This window comes from Neomonachus schauinslandi, chromosome X (genome assembly GCF_002201575.2).
Source record: "Neomonachus schauinslandi chromosome X, ASM220157v2, whole genome shotgun sequence".
Classification (NCBI taxonomy): Eukaryota; Metazoa; Chordata; class Mammalia; order Carnivora; family Phocidae; genus Neomonachus; species Neomonachus schauinslandi.
The window spans coordinates 78142098-78161617 of NC_058419.1; positions in this window are offsets into that span (position 1 = coordinate 78142098).

Below are 19520 nucleotides of genomic sequence, written 5' to 3' on the forward strand. Positions count from 1 at the left end.
AATACAATAATAGTGGGGGAATTTAACAGCTCCCTCACTGAAATGGACAGATCATCTAAGCAAAAGATCAACAAGGAAATAAAGACTTTAAGTGACACACTGGACCAAATGGACTTCACAGATCTATTCAGAACATTCCATCCCAAAGCAACAGAATACACATTTTTCTTTAGTGTCCATGGAACATTCTCCAGAATAGATCACATTGTAGCTCACAAATCAGGTCTCAACTTGTACCAAAAGATTGGGATCATTCCCTGCATATTTTCAGACCACAATGCTTTGAAACTAGAACTCAATCACAAGAGGAAAGTTGGAAAGAACTCAAATACATGGAGGCTAAAGATCATCCTACTAAAGAATGAATGGGTCCACCAGGAAATTAAAGAAGAATTAAAAAAATTCAGGAAACAAATGAAAATGAAAACGTAACTGTTCAAAATCTTTGGGATACAGCAAAGGCCGTCCTAAGAGGAAAGTATATTGCAATACAAGCCTTTCTCAAGAAACAAGAAAGGTCTCAAATACACAACCTAACACTACACATAAAGGAGCTGGATAGAACAGCAAATAAAGACTAAACCCAGCACAAGAAGAGAAATAATAAAGATCAGAGCAGAAATCAATGAAATAGAAACCCAAAGAATAGTAGAACAGATCAAAAAAACAAGGAGGTGGTTCTTTGAAAGAATTAACAAGATTGATAAACCCCTGGCCGGACTTATCAAAAAGAAAAGAGAAATGACCTAAATCAACAAAATCATGAATGAAAGAGGAGAGATCACAACCAACACCAAAGAAATACAAACAATTATAAGAACAGATTATGAGAAACTCTATGCCAGCAAACTAGATAATCTGGAAGAAATGGATGCAAAAACTACCAAACATTTAAAGAAGAATTAATACCGGGCGCCTGGGTGGCTCAGTTGGTTAAGTGACTGCCTTCAGCTCAGGTCATGATCCTGGAGTCCCTGGATCAAGTCCCGCATCAGGCTCCCTGCTCAGCAGGGAGTCTGCTTTGCCCTCTGACCCCATCCCCTCTCATGTGTTCTCTCTCATTCTCTCTCTCTCAAATAAATAAATAAAATCTTTACCAAAAAAAAAAGGAGAATTAATACCTATTTTTCTGAAACTATTCCAAAAAAGAGAAATGGAAGGAAAACTTCCAAACTCGTTTTGTGAGGCCACTATTACCTTGATCCCCAAGCCAGACAAAGACCACATCAAAAACGAGAATTACAGACCAATATCCTTGATGAACACAGATGCAAAAATTCTCACCAAAATACTAGCCAATAAGATCCAACAGTATATTAAAAGGATTATTCACCAGGGAAGGGGGAAAGATGGCAGAGGAGTGGGGACTCTGTTTCAACTGGTCCCCAGAATTGAGCTGGATAACTACCAGACCACGCTGAGCACCCACGAAAACAGCCTGAGATGTAAGAAGATCTGGATCTCTACAAACAGAATATCGTAGGCAGTTGGTTTTGAGGTACAAAGCAGAAAGCCGTGATTCTGTGGGCAGATATTGGAGGATAAACGGCGGCGGGAGGGTGCCTGGACGTGGGGATCCTACACCGCCGGTGAGTGACAGCCTCGAACGCTGTGGACGGGGCACAGAGTCGCAGACCGGTAGCATCGGGAAAGAACTTTAGGGCAGCCCCCAGGGTGGAAAACCAGACCAGTGGGGTCGCGTGCACATGAACTGCAGCCCCCCCCCCCCCAGAGAGAAACCGGAGTGACGGTCGCGCACACGCAAACTGCAGCCTCTGAGATGGAAACCCCCTGCGCCAGGGTCGGGCGGTGAACTGCAGCCCCCGGGAGTGGAAACCCTAAGCGGCGGAGTCTCGCCCGCACGATTTGGGAGCGGCTGGAGGTTTTAGAAACACAAAGGGCAGAGACCTGTCCCGAACTGGAGGCAGGACTGGGAGCGCTGCGGAGGGGCACACAAACCAGGACACTGCAGTTTATAGCAGCACAGACAGAAATGGAGACAGTGTGGCCTGGAGAGCTCACCGAAAAACAGACTGAGGTCTCTCTGCTCTGAGGCAGAGGGTTGGAAATGGTCTCTTCTGCTCTGATTCGCGGAAGAGACGCAGAAAGCTGCCAGGGAAACGCGCGAGAGAACAAAAGCCCCAAAGACTGATTCCACTGAGCCCATCCCCTGCCACAGGGGCGCAGGGCAATTCCGCCCAAACAGGGTTGTCTGAGTAACAACGCAGCAGGCCCCTCCCCCAGAAGACAGCCTGGGAAAACAAGAGGCCAGCAACCCTAAGGTCCCAAGAAAACAGGTGCATCTTGCTTGGGTTCTGGTCAATAATTTGGACTCTATACATTCCCTCAAACACCCATCAACAGAATGACTAGGAGGAGGAGCCCCCAAAACAGAAAAGACTCAGAGATTAGGACGTATGCTGCAGATTTATAAATGGATGCAGATCTAACCAAGATATCGGAGATGGAATTCAGGCTAGCAATTGTGAAGACAATGGCTAGAAAGGAGAAATCAATTAATGGCAACATAGAGTCTCTAAGGGCAGAAATAAAAGGTGATTTGGCAGAACTGAAAAATGCTATCAATGAGATCCAATCCAATCTAGATAATCTAACAGCTAGGGTAACTGAGACAGAAGAGAGAATAAGGGATCTGGAAGACAGTATAATAGATAAAAAGGGAAAAGAGGAGGCCAGGGAAAAACAACTCAAAATCCATGAAAATAGAATCAGGGAAATAAGTGACACCATGAGGCGTTCCAATGTCAGAATAATTCGAATCCCGGAGGGAGTGGAGAGAGAGAGGGGCTAGAAGATGTATTTGAGCAAATCGTAGCTGAGAACTTCCCTAATCTGGGGAATGAAACAAACATTCGAGTCCTAGAGGCAGAGAGGACCCCTCCTAAGATCAAGGAAAACAGGCCAACACCCCGGCATGTAATAGTAAAACTTGCAAATCTTAGAACCAAGGAAACCATCTTAAGGGCAGTTAGGGGTACGAGATTCTTTATGTACAGAGGGAGAACATCAGAATAACGTCAGACCTATCCACAGAAGCCTGGCAAACCAGAAAGGCCTGGCCAGACATATTCAGGGTACTAAATGAGAAGCACATGCAGCCAACAATACTTTATCTGGCAAGGCTGTCATTTAGAATGGTTGGAGAGATGCAGAGCTTCCACGGAGGCAGAAGTTGAAAGAATATGTGACCACTAAGCCGGCCCTGCAAGAAATATTAAGGGGGGTTCTCTAAAAGGAGAAAGACCCCAAGAGTGATCTACAACAGAAATTTACAGGGACAATCTATACAAACAACATCTTCACACGCAACATGATGTCAATTAATTCATATCTTTCAATAATCACTCTCAACGTGAATGGCCTAAACACTCCCATAAAATGGCACAGGGTTGCAGATTGGATAAAAATACAGGACCCATCCCTATGCTGTCTACAAGAGACTCATTTTGAACCTAAAGATACATCCAGGGTGAAAGTGAAGGGATGGAGATCTATCTTCCATGCCAGCGGACCTCAAAAGAAAGCTGGGGTAGCAATTCTTTTATCAGACAAATTAGAATTTAAACTAAAGTCTGTAATAAGAGACACAGAAGGACACTATATCATTCTTTAAGGGTCTATCCAACAAGACCTAACAATTGTAAATATCTATGCCCCCAACACGGGAACAGCCATCTACATAAGCCAACTGTTAACGAAAATAGAGTCGTATTGATAACAATACATTAATTGTAGGAGACCTCAATACTCCACTCTCAGCAATGGACAGATCATCTAAGCAGAAAATCAAAAAGGAAACAAGAGTTTTGAATGATACATTGGACCAGATGGACCTCATAGATATTTACAGAACATTCCACTCTAAAACAACAGAATACTCATTCTTGTCGAGCGCACATAGAACTTTATCCAGAGTAGACCATATATTGGGTCACAAATCAGGTCTCAACCAATACCAAAAGATTGAGATTATTCCCTGCATATTCTCAGACCACAATGCTCTAAAACTGGAACTCAATCACAAGAAAAAATTGGGCAGAAATTGAAACACTTGGAAGCTAAAGACCACTCTGCTCAAGAATGTTTGGCTCAACCAGGAAATCAAAAAAGAACTTAAACAATTCATGGAAATCAATGAGAACGAAAACACATCGGTCCAAAACGTATGGGATACTGCAAAGGCAGTCCTAAGGGGGAAATACAGAACCATCCAAGCCTCACTCAAAAAAATAGAAAAATCCCGAATTCACCAATAACTCTACACCTTAAAGAACTAGAGAGAAAGCAACAAATGATGCCTAAGCCACGCATTAGAACAGAAATAATTAAAATTAGAGCAGAAATCAATGAATTAGAAACCAGAAACACAGTAGATCAGATCAACGAAACTAGAAGTTGGTTCTTTGAAAGAATTAATAAGATTGATAAACCACTGGCCAGACTTATCCAAAAGAAGAGAGAAAGGACCCAAATTAATAAAATGATGACTGAAAGGGGAGAGATCACGACTAACACCAAGGAAATAGAAACAATTATTAGAAATTATTATCAACAACTATATGCTAATAAACTGAGTAATATGGATGAAATGGAGGACTTCCTGGAAACCTATAAGCTGCCAAGATTGAAACAGGAAGAAATTGACAACCTGAATAGGCCAATAACCAGTAACGAGATTGAAGCAGTGATCAAAAACCTCCCCAAAATCAAGAGTCCAGGGCCTGATGGATTCCCTGGGGAATTCTACCAAACATTCAAAGATGAAATAATACCTATTCTACTGAAGCTGTTTCAAAAAATAGAAAGAGAAGGAAAACTTCCAAACTCATTCTATGAGGCCAGCATTGCCTTAATCCCCAAACCAGGCAAAGACCCCATCAAAAAGGAGAATTTCAGACCGATATCCCTGATGAATATGGATTCCAAAATCCTCAACAAAATCCGAGCTAATAGGATCCAAGAATACATTCAAAGGATCATCCACCACGACCAAGTGGGATTGATTCCCAGGATGCAAGGGTGGTTCAACATTCGCAAATCAATCAATGTGATAGAACACATTAATAAGAGGAGGGAGAAGACCATATGGTCCTCTCAATTGATGCAGAAAAAAGCATTTGACAAAATACAACATCCTTTCCTGATCAAAACTCTTCTGAGTATAGGGATAGAGGGTACATACCTCAATATCATAAAAACCATCTATGAAAAACCCACAGCAAATATCATTCTCATTGGGGAAAAACTGAGAGCTTTCCCCCTAAGGTCAGGAACATGGCAGGGATGTCCTCTATCACCACTGCTATTCAACATATTATTAGAAGTCCTAGCCACAGCAATCAGACAAAAGAAAGAAATAAAAGGCATCCGAATTTGCAAAGAAGAAGTCAAACTCTCACTCTTTGCAGATGATATGATACTTTATGTGGAAAACCCAAAAGACTCCACAACAAAACTGCTAGAACTCATACAGAAATTCAGTAAAGTGGCAGGATAGAAAATCAATGCACAGAAATCAGTGGCATTCCTATACACCAACAACAAGACAGAAGAAAGAAAAATTAAAGAGTCGATCCCATTTACAATTGCACCCAAAACCATAAGGTACCTAAGAATAAATCTAAGAAAAGAGGCAAAGAATCTGTACTCAGAAAACTATAAAATACTCATGAAAGAAATTGTGGACGACACAAAGAAATGGAAAAATGTTCCACGCTCATGGATTGGAAGAAAAAATATTGTGAAGATGTCAATGCTACCTAGAGCAATCTACACATTCGATGTGTAAAGAGGGCATGTTCTGCATGTAGCACTGGGTGTTATATGCAAACAATGAATCATGGAACACTACATCAAAATACCATCCACTTTTTTCAAAGAAATGAAACAAATAATCCTAAAATTTGTATGGAACCAGAAAAGATGTCGAATAGCCAGAGGAATGTTGAAAAAGACAAACAAAGCTGGTGGCATCACAATTCCAGACTTCAAGCTCTATTACAAAGCTGTCATCATCAAGACAGTATGGTACTGGCACAAAACAGACACATAGATCAATGGAACAGAATAGAGAGCCCAGAAATGGACCCTCAACTCTATGGTCAACTCATCTTCAACAAAGCAGGAAAGAATGTCCAATGGAAAAAAGACAGTCTCTTCAACAAATGGTGTTGGGAAAATTGGACAGCCTCGTGCAGAAGAATGAAACTGGACCATTTCCTTACACCACACACAAAAATAGACTCCAAATTGTTGAAGGACCTAAATGTGAGACAGGAGTCCATCAACATCCTAAAAGAGAACACAGCCAGCAACCTCTTCGACCTCAGCCACAGCAACTTCTTCCTAGAAACATTGCCAAAGGCAAGGGAAGCAAAGGCAAAAATGAACTATTGGGATCTCCTCAAAATAAAAACTTTTTTACAGCAAAAGAAAGAGTCAACAAAACCAAAAGACAACTGACAGAATGGGAGAAGATATTTGCAAATTACATATCAGATAAAGGGCTGGTACCTAAGAACTTTTTGAAGAACCTCATACTGTTGTCCAGAGTGGCTGGAACTCAACACCCAAAGAACAAATGATCCAATCAAGAAATGGGCAGAAGGCATGAACAGACATTTTTCCAAAGAAGACATCCAAACAGCCAACAGACACATGAAAAAGTGCTCTACATCACTCGGCATCAGGGAAGTCCAAATCAAAACCTCAATGAGGTATAACCTCACACCAGTCAGAATGGCTAAAATTAACAAGTCAGGAAATGACAGATGTTGGCAGGGATGTGGAGAAAGGGGAACCCTCCTACACTGTTGGTGGGAATGCAAGCTGGTCTGCCACTCTGGACAACAGTATGAGGTTCTTCAAAAAGTTGAAAATAGAGCTACCATATGATCTAGCAATTGCACTACTGGGTATTTACCCCAAAGATACAAATGTAGGGATCCGAAGGGGTACATGCACCCCGATGTTTATAGCAGCAATATCCACAATAGCCAAACTGGAAAGAGCCAAGATGTCCATCGACAGATGAATGGATAAAGAAGATGTGGTATATATTCACAATGGAATATTATGCAGCCATCAAAATGAATGAAATCTTGCCATTTGCAATGACGTGGATGGAACTGGAGGGTATTATGCTGAGCGAAATAAGTCAATCAGAGAAAGACATGTATCATATGACCCCACTGATATGAGGAATTCTTAATCTCAGGAAACAAACGGAGGGTTGCTGGAGTCCTAGGGGGTGGTAGGGATGGGGTGACTGGGTGATAGACATTGGGGAGGGTATGTGCTATGGTGAGCGCTGTGAAGTGTGCAAGACTATTTAATCACAGGTCTGTACCTCTGAAGCAAATAATACATTATATGTTAGAAAAGAAGAAGAAGATAGCAGGAGGTGAAGAATGAAGGGTGGAAAATCAGAAGGGGAGACAAAGCATGAGAGACAATGGACCCTGAGAAAGAAACTGAGGATTCTGGGGGGGGTGGGAGGATGGGTTAGCCTGATGATGGGTATTAAAGAGGGCATGTTCTGCATGTAGCACTGGGTGTTATATGCAAACAATGAATCATGGAACACTACATCAAAAACTAATAATGTGATGTATGGGGATTAATGTAACATAATAATAAAAAGAAATGTGAGGAAAACTTCAAAACTCATTCTATGAGGCTAAATTTCCTTGCTTTTAAAACCAAAGTTCCCACTAAACATAATTACAGACCAATATCCCTGATGCATATGAATGCAAAAATTCTCAAGAAGGTACTAGCTAATTGAATCAAACAGTACATTAAAAGGATTTTTCATGATGATCAAGTGGGATTCATTCCTATGCTGTAGGCGTGGTTCAATATCCACAGATTAATCAACGTTATATACCACATTAATAAAAGAAAGGATCAGAACCATATGATCCTGTCAATAGATGCAGAAAAAGCATTTGACAAAATAAAGCATCCTTTCTTGACACAAACCCTCATTAAGTAGGGTTAGAAGAAACATACCTCAATATCATAAAGGCCGTATATGAAAGACCCACAGCTAATATCATCCTCTACAGGGAAAAGCTGATGGCTTTCCCCCTAAAGTCAGGAACAAGAGAGGGATGTCCAATCTTACGACAGTTGTTCAACATAATACCAGAAGTCCCAGGCTCCGCTATCAGACAACAAAAAGAAATAAAAGGCATCCAAATCAGCAAGGAAGAAGTCAAACTTTCACTCTTCACAGATGACATGATACTCTATGTAGAAAACCTGAAAGAATCCACTAAAAAATTAATAGAACTGGTACAGGAATTCAGCAATGTGACAGGAGATAAAATCAATGCGCAAAAGTCTGTTACATTTCTATACACTAACAATGAAGCAGCATAAAGAGAAATCAAAGAATCAAACTCATTCACAATTGCACTGAATACCATAAGATACCTAAGAAGAAACCTAAGCAAAGATGTAAAAGATCTTTACTCTGAAAAATATAGAACACTTATGAAAGAAATTGAGGAAGACACAAAGGAATGGAAAAAACATTCCATGCTCATGGATTGGAAGAACAAATATTTTTTAAATGCTTATACTGCCTAAAGCAATTTACACATTCAATGCAATCCCAATCAAAATAACACCAGCATTTTTCACAGAGGTAGAACAAACAATTCAAAAATTTGTATGGAATCAGAAAAAAACCTGAATAGCCAAAGTAATGTTGAAAAAAAAAAAAGCTAAAACTGGAAGCATCATAATTCTGGACTTCAAGATGTATTACAAAGTTATAATCATTAAGACAGTTTGGTACTAGCACATAAAGAGACACATAGATCAATGGAACCAAACAGAAAACCCAGAAATGGGCCCTCAATTATATGGTCAACAAATCTTTGACAAAGCAGGAAAGACTATCCATTGGTAAAAAGATAGTCTCTTCAACAAAATGGTTTTTGGAAAACTGGACGGCAACATGCAGATTAAAACTGGACCACTTTTTTACACCATACCCAAAAACAAATTCAAAATGGATGAAAGACCTAAACGTGAGACAGGAAACCATCAAAATCCTAGAGGAGAACACAGGCAGAAATCTCTTTTACCTCTGCTGTAGCAACTTCTTATTGGACATGTCTCCAGAGACAAGGGAAACAAAAGCAAAACATGAACTATTGGGACTTCATCCAGCTAAACGCCTTCTGCACAGTGATGAAAACAATCAATAAAACTAAAAGGAAATGAATGGAATGGGAGAAAAAATTTGCAAATATATATCAGATAAAGGGTTAATATCCAAAATCTGTAAAGAACTTATCAAACTCAACACCCCAGAAACAAATAATCCAGTTAAGAAATGGACAGAAGATATGAACAGACATTTCTCCAAAGAAGACATCCAGATGACTAACAACACATGAAAAGATGCTCAACATCACTCATCATCAGTAAAATACAAATCAAAACCATGATGAGATACCACCTCACACCTGTCAGAACGGCTAAAATTAACACAAGAAACAACAGATATTGGTGAGGATGTGGAGAAAGGGGAACCCTCTTGCACTGTAGGTAGAAATGCAAACTGGTGCAGCCACTCTGGAAAACAGTATGGAAGTTCCTCAAACAGTTAAAAATAGAACTACCCTGGGATCCAGCAATTGCACTACTAGGTATTTACCCAAAGATGTAAACATACTGAATCAAAGGGGCACAGGCACCCTGGTTGTATAGCACCATTATCAACAATAGCCAAACTACGGCGAGAGCCCAAATGTTTATTGACTGATAAGTGGAATATTACTCTGCTATCAAAAAGAATGAAATTCGCCATTTGCAACAATGTGGATGGAGCTAGAATGTATTATGTTAATTAAAAAGTCAGAGAAAGACAAATACCACATGATTTCACTCCTATGTGGAGTTTAAGAAACAAAGCAGATGAACATATGGGAGGGGGAAAATAAAAGAGAGGGAAACAAACCATAAGATTCTCTTAAAGATAGAAAACAAACTCAGGGTTGATGGAGGGAGGTGGGTGGGGATGGGCTAGATGGTTGATGGGTATTGAGGAGGACACTTGTTATGATGAGCACTGGGTATTGTATGTAAGTGATGAATCACTGAATTCTCCTGAAACCAATATTGCACTGTATGTTAACTAACAGGAATTTAAATAAAAATTTGAAAAACAATGAAAAATACATACACATACATACATACATACATACATACATACATACATACATACATACATCCCTGATACTAAATCCACTATAACTGAAGGCTTGCTGAACTCTCTTGTTGGGGAATGTGGTGTGGGTAGGAGTTTCTGCTATTCTTCCAGGGAAGGGTCCTGCTGCTGAGACTGTGACAAACTTGACCAATAAAGGCAGTGACAGCAGAGCACAGGATTGTGGGACCTGATGTAAGCAGGTTAGGCAGCCATTGTAGGTCATGCAGTGTTTACTGCAGGTGGTTCTGTGTTTATGCTAAGGGTCAGTGGAGGTAAATAGTGCCAGCCAGCTCCTTTGTCCCTGCAGAGAGTTCTCTGTGCTTGCTCTTCTCATGGAAGCACTCAGAGAAGAGCAAATAATCTCCTTCCTGTGTGTCTCAGGTGTTTTTCAGATCACTGTTTCCATGCTGCCTTCCTCATGGTTCTTTGCCTGCTTTCTCTCTAGGAGCAGTGCAGTGCTCTCCAGGCTCCTTCCCAGCCATGCCTGCTGACTTTAAAACTCCAGGGTTAAGGACATTGTGTGGGCAGGGGCCTGTGTTGTTTTTCTGTGGGAGGTTCTCACCATGCTGGGACTGAGGGATGTTTGACCAAGAAAGTCAGTTGCACCAGAGTGCAAGGGCCTATGTCTTGGGGCAAGCAAGCTAGGCAGCTAGGGTTGGGGTGGAACCACCCTCCACAGGTGGCTCGGCTTTTATACTGTGGGGCATGGGAGGGAAATGGTGCCTGCTGGCTCCTTTGTTCCTGGAGAGTATCCCCTGTGAATACTACCTCTCTGGGATGGCTTCAAGAAGAGAGAAAAATCTCCCCTCTGTGTGCCCCAGGGGTTGCTCAGTTCACTATTTCCATGCCATCAGCCCCCAGGTTATTTGCCTGCCTTCTCTCCAGGAATAGGGCAGTGCCCTCAGGGCTCTATGCCAGCCAAGCCTGCTAACCTTTAAAATGTCTTCAAGCTCCTTGATTGCAAAAACTCAGGAAAATCAACCTCTCTTTTTCCCAGTCAATGGCTTTGGGGAATCATTTTTCTTGTGTCTTCCTCTCTGTGCTCCTCTCTCTCTTGCCTTTCTCTGCAACCATGTCTCCCTTCCCTCCCCAGCATCTGCAATCCATTTTTCTCTCAAACCCCATTTCTGCACTTCCTACCTTTGTTGATGTAGCCTCTTCTCTCCCTCTGTAGTGGAGTTTGTTCTATCAGTCCTCAGGTTGATTTCTTGGGTATTCAGAATGATTTGATTGTTATATAGTTGTGTTCAAGGGACTAAACAAGCTTATGGTCCTCTTACTATGCTGCCATCTTAGCTTGTCCTTGTCGGGTCTTGCTTTCTTTTCTTTCTTTTTTTTATGGGAATATTTATTCCTTTTTTATCCACTCATGTTGTCAACCTTAGAAGTAGTATCTGTAAAGTTTCTAACTTCAGTTGGTAGATGCTGGAATTATAATCTCTAAATTGGCTCAAGCTCTGCACCCCTTTTCTGTAACACACATCCTTGTAATAGTACTAATTTTATTATTTTTAGGAAGTTATTTTATTAAAATAGATAATAATACGACAAGTGCTTCTCTTGCCTTCTAACAAAATTGGTAAAGGACTTATATCTCACTTTCTTACATTATCATAAAGAGATATTTCTGGGTTATTGAATTTTGGGATTGATTTATAAGTCTATGTTATCCTTTCCTTTCTATATCATAAATTTATGTATAACTTCATGTAACAGAGGTATAACATAACTGTCTCCAGCATGATTGCAAATGATATTCTATTAAATTACTTCTGTAGAAATGTCATAAAGTAGCTCTGTAAACATGTGATACAAGTCACATCAAAACGTTAGCAATTATGGAATCAATTCTAGCTTCGATATGTATGGATTTAGGTAATGTAGACACACATTTGGGGGAAGAATCTTCTCTAATTCTCATAGCATCAAGTCCATTAACTGTATTTGTCAGAGAATACTTATTTATGTACATCATTTCATGACTCTTTATTTTTTACTAATCAGCCAGTGTCACAAAAAACCTAATTGCATTGATCAAAAGCACTGATAAGCCATTAAAACGTCCTTTTAAAGGTGTTGATTCTTTTCTTTTCTTTTCCTTTCTTCTTTCTTTCTTTCTTTCTTTCTTTCTTTCTTTCTTTCTTTCTTTCTTTCTTTCTTTCTTTCTTTCTTTTTTATTATGTTCAGTTAGCCACTGAATAGCTTTCTTATCCATTTAGTCACCCTATGTATTTTGATTGGAGCATTTTGACCATTTACTTTCTAAGTAATTATTGATAAGTATGTATTTATTGCCATTTTGTTACTTGTGTTATGGTTGTTTTTGTAGTTCTTTGTTCCGTTCTTTTGCTGTCTCTTTTGTGGTTAGATGGAATTTTTTAGTGATATTCATGGATTTCTTTCTCTTTATTTTTTGCATATCTATTATAGGCTTTTGATTTGTGACTACCATTAGGCTCACATATAACATCTCATGCATATAGCAGTCTATATTAAGTTGATAGTTGCTTAAGTTTGAACTCATTCTAAAAACACTAAATTTTACTCCCCTGACATGTTTTATGTTTATCATGTCATCATTTACATCCTTCTGTTTTGTGAATCCCTTGACAGATTGTTATACATTTATTTGGTTTTACTGCTTTTGTGCTTTAAGATCTGTCCTGATTTTATAAATGATTAATCTCCTACTTTTATTATGTGTATTTACCTGTGATTTTTTTTCCTTTTCCTTTCATAATATTCTTACTCCTGATTATGGCCTTTCTTTCTAGTCCAATAATTCCTGTTTACACTTCTTGTACAACTTGTTTAGTGGTGATGACCTCCTTTAACTTTTGTCTGGAAAAAAAATATTTCTCTTTCTATTCTAAATGATAACCTTGCTGAGCAGGGTATTCTTGGTTGCAGGGTTTTTGTTTTTGTTTTTCAGTACTTTGAATGTATTATGCTCCTCCTTTCTGGCCTGCCAAGTTTCTCTTGAAAAATCAACTGATATACTGATCAGGTTTTCCTTTCATATAACTATTTTCTTTCCTCTTGCTGATTTTAAAATTCTCCCTTTTTACTCTTTTTTGCCATTTTAATTATTGTGTGTCTCAGTGTGGACCTCTTTGTATTGATTTGGTGGGGGCTTTCTGTGCCTCCTGGATCTAGATCTGTTTCCTTCCCCGTATTAGGGATGTTTTCAGCTATTATTTTTTTAAAAAAAAAATTTCTGCCCCTTTTACTCTCTCTTCTCCTTCTGGGATCCCTATAACGCAAATGTTATTACACTTGATAATGTCACTGAGTTCCCTTAACTGCCTCATTTAATCTTCTGTTGATTCCCTTTAGTGTATTTTCAATTTCAGTTATTGAGTTCTCTATTTGCTTGTTTTTTGGTGTTTTCTGTCTCTTTGTTGAAGATCTCCTTGACATCTTCAATTCTTTTCTCAAGTCCGGTAAGTATCTTTATGACCGTTACTTTGAATTCTCTTTTAGGCATATTGCTTATCTCCATTTTATTTTGCTCTTATGCTGTGATTTTGTCATTTTTTTTTCAATTGGGACATATTCTTCTGTCTCCTCATTTTGTCTGTCTGTTCATTTCTATGTATTAGGAAAGTCAGTTATGTCTCCTCATCTTGAAAGTAGTTGCCTTATAAAAGGTCCTGTGGTGCCCCATAAGGCAATATTTCCTGAACCAGGCACTTCAGGGGTGTCCTTCTGTCCTGTCCAAACCTCATCTGTCTTCAGTGCAGTCAACTGCAATGGCCTATTTTGCCTTTTGTGGGCTGGGTTTGCTCCTTGTGCTCTTAATGTTCAAATCTGGGGCTGCTGTGGGCTTGTAGTTTGGTTGTGTCAGCATTCAGACCAGATGTTCGCTCTCAGCCCATTTGGTGGGTCATCAGTCACACTGAGCTTAAGGGTGCTCTCCCTAAATTGCCCTCTTAAGAGGCTTTTGGTGGTAGTCAGGGCTGGCCTTCAAACCAGATGCCTGCTCCCAGTCCATTATTGGAGCTGCAGTAGCACCAACCTGCAAAGTTCTGTCCCTGCTTTGTCCCCTGAGAATCTTTTATTGGTGTGCAGGGCTGACAGATTAGATGCCTGACCCCAATCTGTCTGCCAGGGATGCAGTGACCCCAAACTGCAGGGCTCCCTTGCTGACCCCTAAGACACTTTTGCTAGAGGGCGAGGCCAGCAGTCAGATCAGATATCTGCCCCCAGGCCATTTTCTGGGGCCTCAATTGAACTGTTGTATGTGATTGTTTTCTCCTGTCCCCAGAGCAGGGGTCACTTTGAAGTGGCACCAGTTCTTTTATTTTTTAAGATTTTATTTATTTATTTGACAGAGAGAGACACAGAGAGAGAGGGAACAAAAGCAAGGGGAGTGGGAGAGGGAGAAGCAGGCTTCCCGCCGAGCAGGGAGCTCAATGCGGGGCTTGATCCCAGGACCCTGGGATCAAGGCAGACGCTTAACGACTGAGCCACCCAGGTGCCCCCCAGTGGTGCCAGTTCTTGCCAGGGCTGCTTGCAGGATATGAGGTGGCAGGTGCCACTTTGGAGGGACATTTGCTGAGTGGAGCCAATTGGATGGGCAGATCCACAGGAAGATGTTGGAGTGGAGCATGTGGTGTTAGCAACATTGGTGGAGGATGTTCCTGCTGATTAATGCAAGTCTCCAGATATCTATGATGGGGGGAGGAGACACATGGCACCTGCCAGCTCATTTCTTCTTTGAGAAGACCCCTGAAGATCCCTGCCCCTCTGGCACACGTTCTGAGATTAGTAAATAAATCTTCACATATAACCCAGGCACTTTTTTTTTAAAGATTTTATTTATTTATTTGAGAGAGAGAGAATGAGAGAGAGCACATGAGAGGGGGGAGGGTCAGAGGGAGAAGCAGACTCCCTGCCGAGCAGGGAGCCCAATGCAGGACTCGATCCAGGGACTCCAGGATCATGACCTGAGCCGAAGGCAGTCGCTTAACCAACTGAGCCACCCAGGCGCCCTAACCCAGGCACTTTTTAAACTGCTACTTCAGTGCTTTATCTTGGCAGAGATATGTTGTCTTCTTATGGGCAGGGGCTGAGATTCCTGTTACACTCCAGCTATCCAAGAGCAAAGCCCATTGATTTTTAACATACCTGGAATTTAGTACCACTGATTACAAAAACTTGCAAAGCTAAGCCCCACTGGTATTCAAAGTCAAATGTTATGGGGACATTTTTTTTTTTTTTAAAGATTTTATTTATTTTTTAGAGAGCGAGCGAGAGAGAAACAGCATGAGAGGGGAGAGGGTCAGAGGGAGAAGCAGGCTCCCCGCTGAGCTGGGAGCCCGATGTGGGACTCGATTCCAGGACCCTGGGATCATGACCTGAGCCGAAGGCAGACGCTTAACCATCTGAGCCACCCAGGCGCCCAAGGGGGACATGTTTTCTCAGGGCAGGTCTCCTGTATCTGGAGTACTTGGTGTGGGGTCTCATCTCTCCCTTCTCCATTCTTGTGGTGTCCCTCCTGTTTGTGCTTATTCTCACTGGGAGCTTGGTTCTGACCACATCTTCACCCCACCTACCCTTTTCAATGTGGCCTCCTCTCTATGATTAACTAAAATGTCTGTTCTAACAATTTATCTGCACTTTACTTACAGTAGAACTTCCTTCAAAATTGGAGTCAGTCCTCTCAAACCCTGCTGCTGCTTTATCAACTAAGTCTATACAACATTCTAAATCCTTTTTCATCATTTCAACAGTCTTCATAGCCTCTTCACCAGAAGTAGAATCCATCTCAAGAAACCACTTTGTTGGCTCATACATATAAGGTAACTCCTCATCCATTTAAATTTTATCATGCGTTTGCAGGAATTCAGTCACATCTGCAGGTTCCACTTCCAATTCTAGTTGTCTTTTCACCAAATCAACAGTTACTTCCTCCACTGGTCTAAAACTCCTCAAAGTTATCCATGAGGGTTGTAATCAACTTCTTCCAAATTCTTTTAAATGCTGATATATTGACCTCTTTCTATGAATCACGAAGTTTTTAATGACATATAGAAAGATGAATCTTTTCCAAAAAGTTTTCCAGTTCCTTTGCCCAGATCCATCAGAGGAATCACTATTTATGGCACCTACGGCCTTACAAAATATATATCTTTTCCTTTTAAAAATATATTTTTTAATTAATAAGGCTTAAAATTGAAATTACTCTCTCATTGATGGGCTACAGAATGGATATTATGGTTGTAGACATAAAAACAATATTACTCTCATGGTACATCTCCATCAGAGCTCTGGGGTGACCAGGTGTATTGTCAGTGACTGGTAATATTTTGGAAGGATTTTTCATTTTTTAAAGATTTTATTTATTTGAGAGAGAAAGAGAGAGCGAAAGCACAAGCAGGGGCAGCAGCAAAGGGAGAGGGAGAAGCAGGCTCTCTGCTGAGCAGGGAGCCTGATGTGAGGTTTGATCCCACGGCCCTGGAATCATGACCTGAGCCAAAGGCAGATGCTTAACTGACTAAGCCACCCAGACACCCCTGAAAGGACTTTTTTTAAAGGCTTATTTATTTATTTATTTATTTGGGAGAAAGAGAGAGAGAACAAATGCGGGGGGAGGGAGAGGGAGAGGGACAAGCAGACTACGCTCTGAGTGTGGAACCTGATGTGGGCCTTGATCCCACAACCCTGAGATCATGACCTGAGCTGAAATCAAGAGTTGGACACTTAGCTGACTGAGCCACCCAGGTGACCCTTGAAAGAAATTTTTTACTCTGAGCAGGAAATCTCAACAGTGGGCTTAAATTATTTAATAAGCCATGTTGGGGGCACCTGGGTGGCTCAGTCAGTTGGGTGTCTGCCTTTGGCTTGGGTCATGATCCCAGGGTCCTGGGATCTAGCCCTGCATGTGTTCCCAGCCCAGTGGAGAGCCCTCTCCTTATGCCCCTCCCCCTGCTCATGCTCTCTCTCTCTCTCTTTTGCTCTCTCTCAAATAAATAAAAGTCTTTAAAAAATAAGCCATGTTGTTAATAGATGTGCTGTCATCTGGATTTTGTTGTTCCATTTATAGAGCACAAGCAGAGAAGATTTAGCATAATTCTTAAGGGGCCTAGGATTTTCAGAATGGTAAGTTAACATTGGCCTCAAAGTCACCACCAGCTGCATTAGTCCCTAAATAGAGAGCTTCTTCTTTGAAGCTTTAAAGTCAAGCATTGAATTCTCTCTAACTATGAAAAACCTAGATGACATCTTTTCCAATACAGTACTATTGTATCTAAGAGAGATTTTGTTCATGTCTTCTGCCTATATTTTGACTGGAATATTTGTTTTTTGAGTGTTAAGTATCAGATGATCTTTTTTTTTTAATTTTATTATGTTATGTTAGTCACCATACAATACATCATTAGTTTTTGATGTGGTGATCCATGATCCATTGTTTTTGTATAACACCCAGTGCTCCATGCAGTACGTGGCCTCTTAATACCGATAACCAGGCTAACCAATCCCCCCTCCCGCGTCCCCTATAAAACCCTGTTTGTTTCTCAGAGTTCATAGTCTCTCATGGTTCATCTCTCCCTCCAATTCCCACCCCATTTTTCCCTACCTTCTCCTTATGTCCTCCATGCTATTCCTTATGTTCCACAAATAAGTGAAACCATATGATAATTGACTATCTCTGCTTGACTTATTTCACTTAGCATAATCTCCTCCAGTCCCATCCATGTTGACGCAAAAGTTGGGTATTCATCCTTTCTGATGGCTGAGTAATATTCCATCATATATATGGACCACATCTTCTTTCTCCATTCATCTGTTGAAGAGCAGTTCAGCTCTTTCCACAGTTTGGTTATTGTGAATATTGCTGCTATGAACAATGAGGTGCATATGGCCCTTCTTTTCACTGCATCTGTGTCTTTGGGGTAAATACCCAGTAGTGCAATTGCTGGGTCATAGGGTAACTATTTTTAAATTTTTGAGGCACCTCCACACTGTTTTCTGAAGTGCTTCTAACAACTTGCATTCCCACCAACAGTGTAAGAGGGGTCCCCTTTTGCCACAACCACTCCAACATTTGTTGTTTCTTGCCCTGTCCATTTTTGCCATTCTAACTGGTATAAGGTGGTATCTCAATGTGGTTTTGATTTGGATTTCCCTGATGGCTAATGATGATGAACATTTTTTCATGTGTCTGTTAGCCATTTGTATGTCTTCTTCAGAGAAGTGTCTGTTCATCTCTTCTGCCCACTTTTTGACTTGATTATTTGCTTTTTGGGTGTTGAGTTTGAGAACTTCTTTATACATCTTGGATACCAGCCCTTTATTTGTACTGTCATTAGCAAATAACTTCTCCCATTCTGTGGGTTGCCTCTTTGTTTTGTTGACTGTTTCCTTTGCTGTGCAGAAGCTTTTTATCTTGATGAAGTCTCAAAAGTTCATTTTTGCTTTTGTTTTACTAGCTTTTGGAAGTATTTTGAAGAAGTTGCTGTGGGCAATGTCAAAGAGGTTACCGCCTATGTTCTCCTCTAGGATTTGGATGGATTCCTGTCTCACATTGAGGTCTTTCATCCACTTTGAGTTTATCTTTGTGAATGGTGTTAGAGAATGGTCAAGTTTCATTCATCTGCATGTGGCTGTCCAATTTTCCCAGCACCATTTATTGAAGAGACTGTCTTTTTTCCATTGCATGTTTTTTCCTGCTTTGTCAAAGATTATTTGACCATAGAGTTGAGGGTGTATATCTGGGTTCTCTGTTCTGTTCCATTGGTCTATATGTCTGTTTTTGTGCCAGTACCATGCTGTCTTGGTGATCACAGCTTTGTAATATAGCTTGAAATTGGGCAACGTGATGCCCCCAGCTTTGTTTTTCTTTTTCAACATTTCCTTGGCGAGTCAGGGTCTTCTCTGATTCCATACAAATTTTAGGATTGTTTGTTCCAGCACTAGGAAAAATGTCATTGGAATTTTGATCAGGTTGGCATTGAAGGTATAGATTGCTCTGGGTAGCATAGACATTTTAACAATGTTTATTCTTCTGATCCATGAGCATGGAATATTTTTCCATCTTTTTGCATCTTCTTCAATTTCTTTCATGAGTGTTCTGTAGTTCCTAGAGTATAGATCTTTTACTGCTTTGGTTAGGTGTATTCCAAGGTATCTGATGGTTTTTGGTGCTATTGTAAATGGAATCGTTTCTTTAATTTCTCTTTCTACAGTTGTGTTGTTAGTGTATAAGAAAGCAACTGATTTCTGTGCATTGATTTTGTATCCTGCCACATTACTGAATTGCTGGATG